At 45.5% G+C, this 12,209-nt stretch overlaps 1 protein-coding gene across 2 annotated transcripts in view; it reads right to left on the reverse strand.

Moving 5' to 3' along the window:
• Positions 1-12,209, reverse strand: part of COMMD1 (copper metabolism domain containing 1) — a 161,146-nt gene that overhangs the window by 110,167 nt on the left and 38,770 nt on the right. The gene's annotated exons all lie outside the window — the stretch shown is intronic.

The raw sequence follows: 12,209 nt of genomic DNA on the forward strand, positions 1-12,209 counted from the left end.
GGGGAGGGGGTACTTTAAAAAATCAATCTGAGGAGTGAGAGTTTAGCCTAGCAGGTAAGTGCTCATATTGTACACTATGGTACCTGTGTTTGGTTCCCACCAATGCAGACCCTGGGTCAGCTGGTTTCTTGCCACTGATGTGATAGACCTGGATTGTGTTCCTGGCTCTTGGCTCTGGCCTCAGCCCAGCTCTAGATATTATGAACATTTGAGGAGTGAACCAGACAGAAAACCTGCTGTTCTTCTGTCTCTGCTTTTCAAATAAATACATACACAAAACAAATACATATAGTTATTGATGTTTAAACTAGATCTAGGTATTTTGGATTACACTAATAAAAAAAAAGTTCCTTGTTCACTTTTTCATTCTTCTTAGACTTGGTGTCAACCTCTGCTTTGTCTATTATAAACCAAGAACTAGAGCAAAGAACATAAAGCTAAAAGTTCTCTTATTTTCCTGTCACATTTTAGCCCCATGCACAGAATACAGCTTCCTGTTTTACTACTGAGGCACCTGGAAAACAGGGTGGTATTGGAATCTCTTAGCAAATGAGACAACTGAAATAACAGCAAAAAATTTCACGAATGAGAGTAATGTTTTCTATTAATCTATGTTAGTATAGATTTTATCCAAAAAACTTTGCATATTTAGACATTACTGAATGTAGGCAGAGAAGGAAGAAAAAATTTGTAGTCAATTTGGAAAAGGAGATATGGCTTCTTTAATTGGTAGAGTTTCATTCCCATCAATATCATATTCTCAGGCAAAATTAAATGGTAAGAAAAAGACAGGTTCAGTCTGCAATGCAGTCTGGAACTGCCATATATATGATGGATAAATGGGAAAAGAAAGTGCTTTCAAGTAAAGAGATTTTTTAAATAATCTATCAAACTTTAACTTAAAAATAACAACATAATAAAATATGATTGCACAAACCAAGATCTAAAGCTTTATTCCCAAAAATTGGAGAGGCTGATTCTGGGCATCCAGAGACATATGTTTGCCTCCAGAACTCCACCAATATATCAGAGGTACTGACACAAAGAAGAAACAATGGAAGCTGGACCAAGATAAAAAGCAGGGTATCTCACAGCAAGAAAGACCATAAAGCTGTAACTATTTCACTATCTACATTTCAAATATCAACATTTATTTAGTTAGTTAGCAAATGCTTGAGTACTCATTATTCAAGCCAGTCAGCTTCATGATAAAGATCATGGAGTCTGAAAGATCTTACAGACACAGACCAAATTGGGATAGAAATCCTGCAGTGTTCAGTTACATTCCCAAATGCCAATTTATTTTGGCATATGCCTTCTCAAAATTCTAATTTCCCAGGGAAACATACTAGTCAGCTTTTTGTTATTCTAACAAAAGATGTGGGAAAACTAACTTTACAAATTAATTTTATTTGAAAGGCACAGAGACAGAAATCTACTTGCTGGTTCATTCCACAAATGCCCACAACAGCTGAAGACTGGGCCAGTCTGAAGACAGGAGCCGGAAACTCAAACCAGGCCTCTCATATAGGTGGCAAGAATCCAAACAACAGAGCCACTCAGTCATGGACTATGAGCCTCCAGAATCATGAGCCAAAATAAATATTTTCTCTCTATAAAGTTGGTTATCTCAGGTATTTCACTGTAATTAAAAAAAAAAAAAAAGCTAACAGAAAACTGGTACCAAGGAATAGGAGTATTTCTATTCTATTTATGTTTATATAATCTATACCTAAAATGTAGAGGCAGCTTTGGAATTCGTTAACTAATAGATGTTGGAAGAAACCTATCCAAGATCTAGTGGTCTCACTAATCGGGCATCTAGTGAGGCCAGAGGATGGCAACAGCAGAGTACATACAGAGGAAGGATCACATGATGAGCCAGGAAGCAGAGAGACTGGCTAGGCCCAACTCAGACTTTTATAACCAACCCAATCACAAGAATTACCTCCAAGGCACATCCCCAATGACCTAAGGAACTACCATATGCCTACTTTTAAAAGCTATAACTGGATTAAGTTTCTACCCTCTACAACCATTAACTAATGACTTTGGAATTTAAAATCCAGCATGGGGGCAGGTATCCAGCTCAGTAGTTAACATATTACTTGGGATACTATATCCTATAACAGAGTCCCTAGTCCAAATTCTAGCTGCTGCACTTCCAATCTAACTTCCTATTAATGTTAACCCTGGGAAGGCAGCAGATGACAGCTCAAATACTTGGTTTCTGCAGTCCACACTAGAGATCCAGAGGATTCCTGGCTCCTGGTTTTGGTCTGGCTCTGGTTGTTACAGGCCTTTGGGGAGTGAATGAGCAGATGGTAGATCAATCTCTCTACCTTTGAAATAAAATGAAAATAAGATTTTTTAAATGTTAAATAAAAATAAAATCCATCATTAGCTCAGGAATCAAATCCTATTTAAACTACAGCATTATTCTCCTGGCTTCCCAAAACTCATGTCTTTCTCCTGGGTTCTAGTCCTGGTCAGGGCGCCAGATTCTGCCCCAGTTGCTCCTCTTCCAGTTGCTCTGCTCTGGCCCGGGAAGGCAGTGGAGGACAGCCCAAGTGCCTGGGGCCTGCACCCACATGGGAGACCAGAAGGAAGCACCTGGCTCCTGGCTTCAGATCAGCGCGGTGCGCCGGCCACAGCGGCCATTGGGGGGTGAACCAATGGGAAAAGGAAGACCTTTCTCTCTGTCTCTCTCTCTCTCACTGTCCACTCTGCCTGAAGAAAGAAAGAAAGAAAGAAAGAAAGAAAGAAAGGAAGGAAGGAAGGAAGGAAGGAAGGAAGGAAGGAAGGAAGGAAGGAAGGAAGGAAGGAAGGAAGACAGACAAAAGATAATCATTTTAACTCCAGTAATTCCAAAGTCTAAGCTCAGACCACCAATAATTCAAAACTCCCAACTCAGGGCCAGTATTGTGGCATACTAGGTAAAGCCATCACCTGCAGTGCCAGCATCCCACAGGGGTGCTGGTTCGAGTCCCAGATGCTCCACTTCCAATCCAGCTCCCTGCTAACACACCTGGGAAAGCAGAAGAAGAGACCCAAGTTCTTGGGCCCTTGCACCAATATGGGAGACCCAGAAGAAGTTCCTGGCTTTTTTTTAAAGATTTACTTATTTATTTATTTATTTGAGAGGTAGAGTTACTGAGGTGACCCAGAAGAAGTTCCTGGCTTTTTTTTTTCTTAAGATTTATTTATTTATTTATTTGAGAGGTAGAGTTACAGACAGTGAGAGGGAGAAACACAGAGAAAGATCTTCCGTCCGCTGGTTCACTCCCCAAATGGCCACAACAGCCGGAGCTGTGCTGATCCGAAGCCAGGAGTCAGGAGCTTCTTCAGGTCTCTTATGTGAGTGCAGGGGCCCAAGGACTTGGCATCTTCTACTGCTTTCCCAGGCCATAGCAGAGAACTGGATTGGAAGAGGAGCAGCCGGGACTAGAACCGGCGCCCATTATGGGATGCTGGCGCCGCAGGCGGAGCATTAACCTACTGCACCATGGCACTGGTCCCCGAAGTTCCTGGCTTTGGATCAGCCTACCTCTGGCCATTGCAGCCATTTGGGGAGTGAACCAGTGTATGGAAGATATCTATCTCTATCTCTCTCTGCCTCTGCTTCTCTGTAACTCTGCCTTTCAAATAAATAAATAAAGCTTTAAAAAAAGTCAAAACCTCTATCTGATACTCAAAGCAAACCCCTCCAGCTGTAAACCCCTATACAATCAAAATCAAGGGACATACTTCCAAGACACAAGGGCTGGACAAGCACAAAGTATGCATTTTCATTCAAAAAGATTAATAGTCAAGTAGAAAAGATTAATCAGACTAAAGCAAAACCAAACACCAGCAGGCAAACATTGAATTCTAAAATTCCATGTCCAGCAGCATCCTGGGCAAACTGTGGCAGGAGCAGCCTTGCTCCTATGGCCTCATGCTTCAGTTCCCACAAGTCAAAGTCTTGTCTCTTCAATCCCATTGGTGGAAGCTCTCTGTGGCTCCAACCCCCTATTACTGCTCAGCTATGTCTAGTGGGAGCTCTCTGCAGTGGTTCCATCCCTGCAACCAGTCTCTGCCTGAGCCCCCAGTTTGTGCAGAGTCTGAGTGGAGGCCTCATATCTCTGGTGGCTTCTGCTCACGTGGCTTCCCAGATTGCATGCTGATGTCCACAGCTCTCCTGAAGTACACACATGTTGCCAATTGATTTCTTTCCCATGTCTCCACACTGGCTTCAGTTCCACAGTCTCACCAGGCACTGCCTTATCAAGGGTTCCATGATGGGGTACAACCCTATGAAGCAATGCCGTCTAGCCTGCTAGGTTTTACTTTAAAATCTTGCTGGGAGGCCGGCGCCGCGGCTCACTAGGCTAATCCTCCGCCTTGCGGCGCCGGCACACTGGGTTCTAGTCCCGGTCGGGGCACCGGATTCTGTCCCGGTTGCCCCTCTTCCAGGCCAGCTCTCTGCTGTGGCCCGGGAGTGCAGTGGAGGATAGCCCAGGTCCTTGGGCCCTGCACCCCATGGGAGACCAGGAGAAGTACCTGGCTCCTGCCATCGGATCAGCGCGGTGCGCCAGCCGCACTGCGCCAGCCGCGGCAGCCATTGGAGGGTGAACCAACGGCAAAGGAAGACCTTTCTCTCTGTCTCTCTCTCTCACTATCCACTCTGCCTGTCAAAAAAAAAAAAAAAAAATCTTGCTGGGAATGCCATGACCCATCACCTCTTGCCTTCTGAGCATATGTAAAACCACCATCAAGTGGACAACACCATGGTCTGCCACCAGAACAAACTGCATCTGGGCCCGTCTGAACCATGCCTTCAGTTGAATATTGGCAAATGAATCCTGTGGCAGTCTTGGGTAAAATCAGAAAAGTGTCCTGGGCTTCCAAGAAACAACTGATTTCTTAAGTGTTTTCAGGCTCTTTGTCCTTATTAGCACATGGCTCCCTTTTATATGTGTCTCTGTCTGTCTGTCTGTCTCTCTCTCTCTCTCTAAGATTTATTTATTTCAAAGGCAAAGTTTAGAAAGGGAGATACAGAGGCAGAGAGAAGTCCTGCATTCACTGGTTCACTCCCTAAATGTCCACAACAGCCAGGGCTGAGCCAAGCTCAAGCCAGGAGCCAGGAACTCCATCCAGATCTCCCACACAGGTCCAGAGGCCCATGGACTTGGGCCATCTTCCAATGCCTTCCCAGGCGCATTAGCAGGGAGCTAGATCACAAGTAGAGCAGTTGGGACTTGGTTTAACCTGCTATGCCACAGCACCAGCCCTGTGCTAATCTCTTTAGCAAGCAGTTTTCCACCTAAATCACCTCGCTCCAATTTGCTTTTCTGTGATTCTACTCTGGGCAGGCTGTAAATTTTCCAAATCCTTCTGATTGCCTTTTTGCTCCTGATTTTCATTTTAAAACTGACTAAAAGCACCCAATATCACCCATGCCACAGACTGTGTGCTTTACTGTTTTGAAATCTTGTCTGCCAAATCAACCAGTCCACCATCTTTAAGTCTGACCTTCCACAATGTCTCAGGACAGCAACACATACAGCCAGGTTCTCTGCCAGTGTAACAAGGGTGGCTTTTAGCCTAATTTCCAACAGAATCCTCAATTCCACTGAAACCTCATTTCAACTTTCATCATCCACATTTCAATCAGCATTCTGGTCATAATACTTAGTCAATCTTTAATATGTTTAAACTCTTTCCCAGTTTCTCTGTCATCTGAGCCTTCACCAGAATAGCTCATAATGTTGCCAATAAACCAATTCCAAAGCTGCCTCTGCACTTTAAATTTATTTATAATAACAATCCCATTCTTCAGTATCAATTGTCTGTATTAGCTTTTCATTACTACAATTAAATACCTGAGAAAACACATGGTTCTGGAGGTTCACAGTTCAAGATCAAGTGGCCCAACTGGTTGGGAATATAGTAAAGCCAAGCACGGTAATGACATGATATCCTGAAGGATGGTTACCATGGCAAGTCAGGAAGCAGAAAATAATTTGACTTGAGTCAGATTTTACAGTCAATGCTCTTGTGAGAACTACCTTTGAAAACCACATCCCCTGTGGCCAGCATTCTGGAGAAACCAGGATCCCATGTGGGCACTGGTTTAAGTCCTGACTGCTCCACTTCCCATCCAGCTCCCTGCTAATGCACCTGGGAAATCAGTGGAAGACAGCCCAAGTCCTGGGGCCCCTGCATCCACATGGGAGACCCAAATGAAGCTTCTGGCTCCTGGCTTTGGCCTGGCTAGCCCTGGCTGTTGCTGCAATCTGGGGAGACAATCAGTGGATTGAAGATCTCTCTCTAACTCTTTCAAATAAATAAATCTTAGAGAGAGAGAGAGAGAGAAAAGAAGAGAATGCCCCCCCAATGACCTATGGACCATCATTCACTATGTCCACCTTCTAAACTTCATAATTAAGTTTTCATCCTCTTGGTACCATTAACTTAAGACTTCAGGGTTTTAAAATCCAGCACAAGTTCAAGAAACCAATCCTATTCAAATAGCAGCACAACATTTTTCATTAGGCCTTCTGGAATTTTCTTTTGTCAACCAAGTATCCCAGATCTTTAGCATATCTGAAACTTGGATCTTCCTCCCCAAACCCCAAAGACATTCTGCTCCAATTCCATGCCTATCCACAGATCTTCCCATTTAATAACCTCAGCCTTCTGTGTAATTTGATGTTAAAAGAGTTATTTTGAAAGATACAAACCTTCTGGTAAATGTATAGGTAAGCTCAACCATACAGTGGCCCAAAAACCCTTCTGGTTTACAGAAGTCTACTTGGATCATTCTCTGAAAGACTAATTTGCTCTGGACATCAGGGTAAAAGATGCGTATAAACCATCAATGTTATATCCTAGTTACTCTTTTTTTCTCCTTTTTTAAAGATTTATTTATTTGAAAGTCAGAATTACAAACAGAGGGAAAGACATAAAAAGAGATCTTCCATCAGCTGGTTTAATCCCCAGATGGTCACAAAGGCTGGGCTGGCCATGCTGAAGCCACTAGCAATAAGTTTCTTCTAAGTCTTCTACATGGATAGCAGTGGCCCAAGCAATTTTTTTTTTTCAATGCATTAGCAGGGAGCTGGATCAGAAGTGGAGCAGCCAGGACTGGAACCAACACTCATATGGGATGCCAGCATTGTAGGTAACAACTTTACCTGCTATGCCACAACGCTGGTCTCAATCCTAGTCACTCTCTAAGTTCTGCCATCCAGACATGAATGTCCAAATGTCCTGGCAGTTGGATGGCTTCCCTCTATGAGAGAACTCCTATTTTTCTTTTTAATATTTTTTTTATTTATTTGAGAGGGTAGAGTGACAGTGGGAGGGAGAGACAGAGACAAAGCTCTTCCTTCTGTTGGTTCACTCCCCAAATGGCCGCAATGGCTGGAGCTAAGCCAGTCTGAAGCCAGGAGACAGATGCTTCCTCCCTGTCTCCCATGTGGCTACAGGGACTCAAGCATTTGAGCCATCTTCTACTGCTTTCCCAGGCCATAGCAGAAACTGGATTGGAAGAGGAGCAGCAGGGACTAGATACTAGACGCCAGTACCACATGCAGAGGATTAACCTACTGCGCCATGACACCAGCCCCCTATTTTTCTTAAAATTAAGTAGCAGTCACCTGGACTTCTAACAACATGTTGTCACAATGACATAAAAATAACAATATGTGGTAGGAAAAGGAAAATGCCTTGCCTTTCACCCATCTTAGAGTTCATAGCCGAGGAACTTAGGATAAGGGACAGGTTAACGAGAAAATCATACAAATTTATTTATTTAACAAGAGTTTTACGGGCTGGCGCCGCGGCTCAATAGGCTAATCCTCCACCTAGCGGCGCCGGCACACCGGGTTCTAGTCCCGGTCAGGGTGCCGGATTCTGTCCCGGTTGCCCCCCTTCCAGGCCAGCTCTCTGCTATGGCCTGGGAGTGCAGTGGAGGATGGCCCAAGTCCTTGGGCCCTGCATCCCATGGGAGACCAGGAAAAGCACCTGGCTCCTGCCTTCGGATCAGCGCGATGCACCGGCCGCAGCACACCGGCCGTGGTGGCCATTGGAGGGTGAACCAACAGCAAAAGGAAGACCTTTCTCTGTCTCTCTCTCTCACTGTCCACTCTGCCTATTAAAAAAAAAAAAAAAAAAAAAAAGTTTTACATGACACATGACACAGAAGCTTTTCATAAGGAACTATAGACCTAAAGAAATAGTTAAACCTGAGTAACCAAGTAACCACCCTTGGCTTTATGATATGCTTCAAGGGACAAAGGGAAATCTTCCTGCTTTTGCTATTTTCTCAAATTCCTTCAGCTTAAAAAACATCGGCAGCAGCAGGGGTCGGGGGGATCAGCACAGTGGCGTAGTGGGTAAAGCCACCACATACAGTGGCAGCATGCCATACGGGTGCTGGTTTTGCTGTTTCACTTCTGATCTAGCTCTCTGCTATGCCCTGGGAGAGCAGCAGAAGATGGCCCAAGTGCACCGGCCCCTGCATCCATGTGGGAGATCCAGAAGCAGCTCCTGTCTTCGGATCAGCCCAGCTCCAGTGTTACGGCCATATGGGGAGTAAGCTAGCAGATGGAAGATCTCTCTCTTTCTCTCTCTGCCTCTGTCTCTCTGTAACTCTGCCTTTCAAATAAATAAATAAAGCTTAAAAAAAAATTCAGGGGCCAGTGCTGTGTAGTAGTAAGTTAACCCTCCACATGCGGCATTGGCATCCCGTATGGGTGCCAGTTCATGTCCCGGCTACTCCTCTTCTGATCCAGCTCTCTGCCTATGGCCTGGGAAAGCAGTGAAAGATGGCCCAGTGCTTGGGCACCTGTACTCGCACGGGAGACCTGGAAGAAGCTCTGGGCTTCAAAATCAGCTCAGCTCCTGCCATTGAGGCCATTTGGGGAGTGAACCAGCAGATGGAAGACCTTTCTCTCTTTCTCTTCCTCTTTCTGTCTGTAGCTCTACTTCTCAAATAAACAAATAAAATCTTAAAAAAAAAAAAAGATGCAATATGCTAATACCATAGTTTGGAATATATGACCTGAACTTCATGAAGGTAGTACTCCTGAAAAAGCCTATACACGACAATTCCCTTTCCAAAATTGAAAACTTTATAGCTATCTCTTTGAGATATTAAAAAAAAAAAAAAGATACTGGGGGATAGGTATAGTGGCCCAGAGTTTAATCATCTCGTGAGATGCCCACATCCCAGGTTCCAGCTTCAGTCCCAGCTCCTCCAATTCTGATCCAGCCTCCTGCTAATGCATTCTGGGAGGCAACAGACAATGGCTTAAGTACTTGGACCAACATGAGAGACCTGAATGAGTTGCAGGCTCCTGGCTTTGGCCTGATCAAATTCAGGTCGTTGTAGGCATTTGGGTAGTGAACCAACAAATTGAAAGTATCTCTTTCTCTCCTGTCTACCACTTTGCCTTTCAAGTAGCTGAAAGCAAACTTTAAAAAAAATGAAAAACATGTTGGGGGAAGCATTTGGCCTACCAGTTAGGATGCCCAGATCCCTCCCAAGTCAAAGTGCCTGATTCTACTCCCAGCTCTGCTCCCAGATTCCTGTAAATGTGCACTCAGGGAGGCAACAGTGATGGCTCAAGAACTTGGGTCCCTACTACCCATGTGGAAGACCCACACCAAGTTCCTAGCTACTGGCTTTTGCCTGGCACAACTCTGACCATTGCAGGAATATGGGGAATGAACCAAGCAGAAAAAGAGATTTCTCTCTCTCAGTAAGTAAACTGGGGCTGGTATTGTGGTGCAGTGGGTTAAGATACCACTTGTGATGCCCGAAGTATCAGTTTGAGTCCCAGTCACTCTATATCTGATCCAACTTCCTGCTAGTGCACATAGGAAGACATTAGAAGATGGTCCAAGTACTTGAACTCTTGCCACCATATGGTGGACAGGATGGAGTTCCTAGCTCTTGGCTCTGGCCTAGCCTAGACCTGGCTGTTGTGGCCATTTAGGCATTCGCCTGCTCACTGGCTTCCTCTTGATGTGGGATAGGCAGGCATCTAGACAGTTCTGTTGACCTAGAAGTCACAAGCCTCCAGGTAATTCTATTCTCCTACTTGTCAATCAAAACACCCCTTTTCCAAGAATGCATCTGCTTCATTTGGGACTTAAAAAGGAACACCATGAAAATACGGGTATTAAGTTCCAGTTGTGGGGCCGGCACTGTGGTGTAGCAGGTTAAAACCCTGGCCTGAGGCACTGGCATCCCATATGGGCGCCGGTTCTGGTCCCGGCTGCTCCTCTTCTGATCCAGCTCTCTGCTGTGGCCTGAGATAGCAGTGGAGGATGGCCCAAGTCCTTGGGCTCCTGCATCCACATGAGAGACCTGGAAGAGGCTTCTGGCTCCTGGTTTTGGATTGGCGCAGCTCCAGCCATTGCGGCCATCTGGGGAGTGAACCAGCAGATGGAAGACCTCTCTCTCTGTATCTAACTCTCTGTAACTCTGTCTTTCAAAGAAATTAAAAAAAAAAAAAAAAAGCCGGCGCCGTGGCTCAATAGGCTAATCCTCCACCTTGCGGCGCCGGCACACCGGGTTCTAGTCCCGGTTGGGGCGCCGGATTCTGTCCCGGTTGCCCCTCTTCCAGGCCAGCTCTCTGCTATGGCCAGGGAGTGCAGTGGAGGATGGCCCAGGTGCTTGGGCCCTGCACCCCATGGGAGACCAGGAAAAGCACCTGGCTCCTGGCTCCTGCCAGGATCAGCGCGGTGCGCCGGCTGCAGCGGCGGCCATTGGAGGGTGAACCAACGGCAAAAGGAAGACCTTTCTCTCTCTGTGTCTCTCTCTCACTGTCCACTCTGCCTGTCAAAAAACAAAAAAAAAAAAAAAAAAAAAAAAAAAAAAAAGTTCCAGTTGTAACCTTTGGAGGTAACATATAATTCCCAGATGGGTTCACAAGCAGAACTGGTAGGGGCTCTTACTTTCTTCTGCAGAAGACCGCAGGTGGAGGTGCTGCCAAGGGCCCTTCTTTGTCTATTGTGAATAATCAAGACTATAAATTATGGGGCCAGAGCCGTGGCTCACTTGGTTAATCCTCCACCTGCAGTGCCGGCATCCCATATGGACGCTGGGTTCTAGTCCCGGTTGCTCCTTTTCCAGTCCAGCTCTCTGCTGTGGCCTGGGAGTGCAGTGGAGGATGGCCCAAGTGCTTGAGCCCCTGCACCCTATGGGAGACCAGGAAGAAGCATCTGGCTCCTGGCTTCGGATCGGCGCGGTGCCAGCCATAGTGGCTGTTTGGGGAGTAAACCAACAAAAGGAAGACCTTTCTCTATGTCTCTCTGTCTATAACTCTACCTGTCAAATTAAAAAAAAGAAAAAAGTAAAAAAAAAAAAAGACTATAAATCAAACAGTCAAAATCACCTGTTTTTGTTACTGAGCATTCCATCCCCGTCCCTGTCCCTGGTGCCAAATCAAAATAACAAGGACAAGAGTTGAAGGTAGAGGAAAGAGAAAATGTAATCTATTGACAGACAAGGAGGGAGCGGACCTCCAAGTCTAGAGAACTTCTACCCTCAAGAATGAGGGTGCTTTGGGGTTTTTAAAGAGGCTACAGGTGGGGAAGGGGGATAGAGGCTATAGGAAGAGAGAGCTGGTCTGGCAATAGTGCAAAGGAGCCACAAGTCTCTGGCATCAGGCTTGAAGATTTATCCCTAGACTGACAGCAGTGCATTCCTTCTCTGTTTCAACATGGAGGTCTTGCAGGTTCACAGATGTTGAAGTCACACTTAGCCTGACCAGGCTATCTTGCTCTGGTTGTCTGGTATGATGGCCAAGTGAGCATCAGTCAGCCTGGTGGCTATATGGAGGGGGTAGTACTGTCTGCCCTGGACCTGGAATTCTCCTTAACAAAAGATCTCCTAATAACAATGCCCAATAATGTTTTGTCTATGTGAGAATGAATTTTTTTGTTTTTGTATTTTTTTTAAGATTTATGCATTTATTTGAGAGGCAGTTACAGAGAGGGAGAGACAGAAAGAGAGGTATTCCATCTGCTGGTTCACAACAGCTGGAGCTGGGCCAATTCGAAGTCAGGAGCCAGGAGCCAGGAGCCAGAGGCTGCTTCTGGGACTCCCACAGGAGTGCAGGGGCCCAAGGACTAGGGCCATCTTCTACTGCTTTCCCAGACGACAGCAGAGAGCTGGATCAGAAGTGAAGCAGCTGAAGGGCTGGCACTGTGGC

This window comes from Oryctolagus cuniculus, chromosome 2 (assembly GCF_964237555.1).
Source record: "Oryctolagus cuniculus chromosome 2, mOryCun1.1, whole genome shotgun sequence".
Lineage (NCBI taxonomy): Eukaryota > Metazoa > Chordata > Mammalia > Lagomorpha > Leporidae > Oryctolagus > Oryctolagus cuniculus.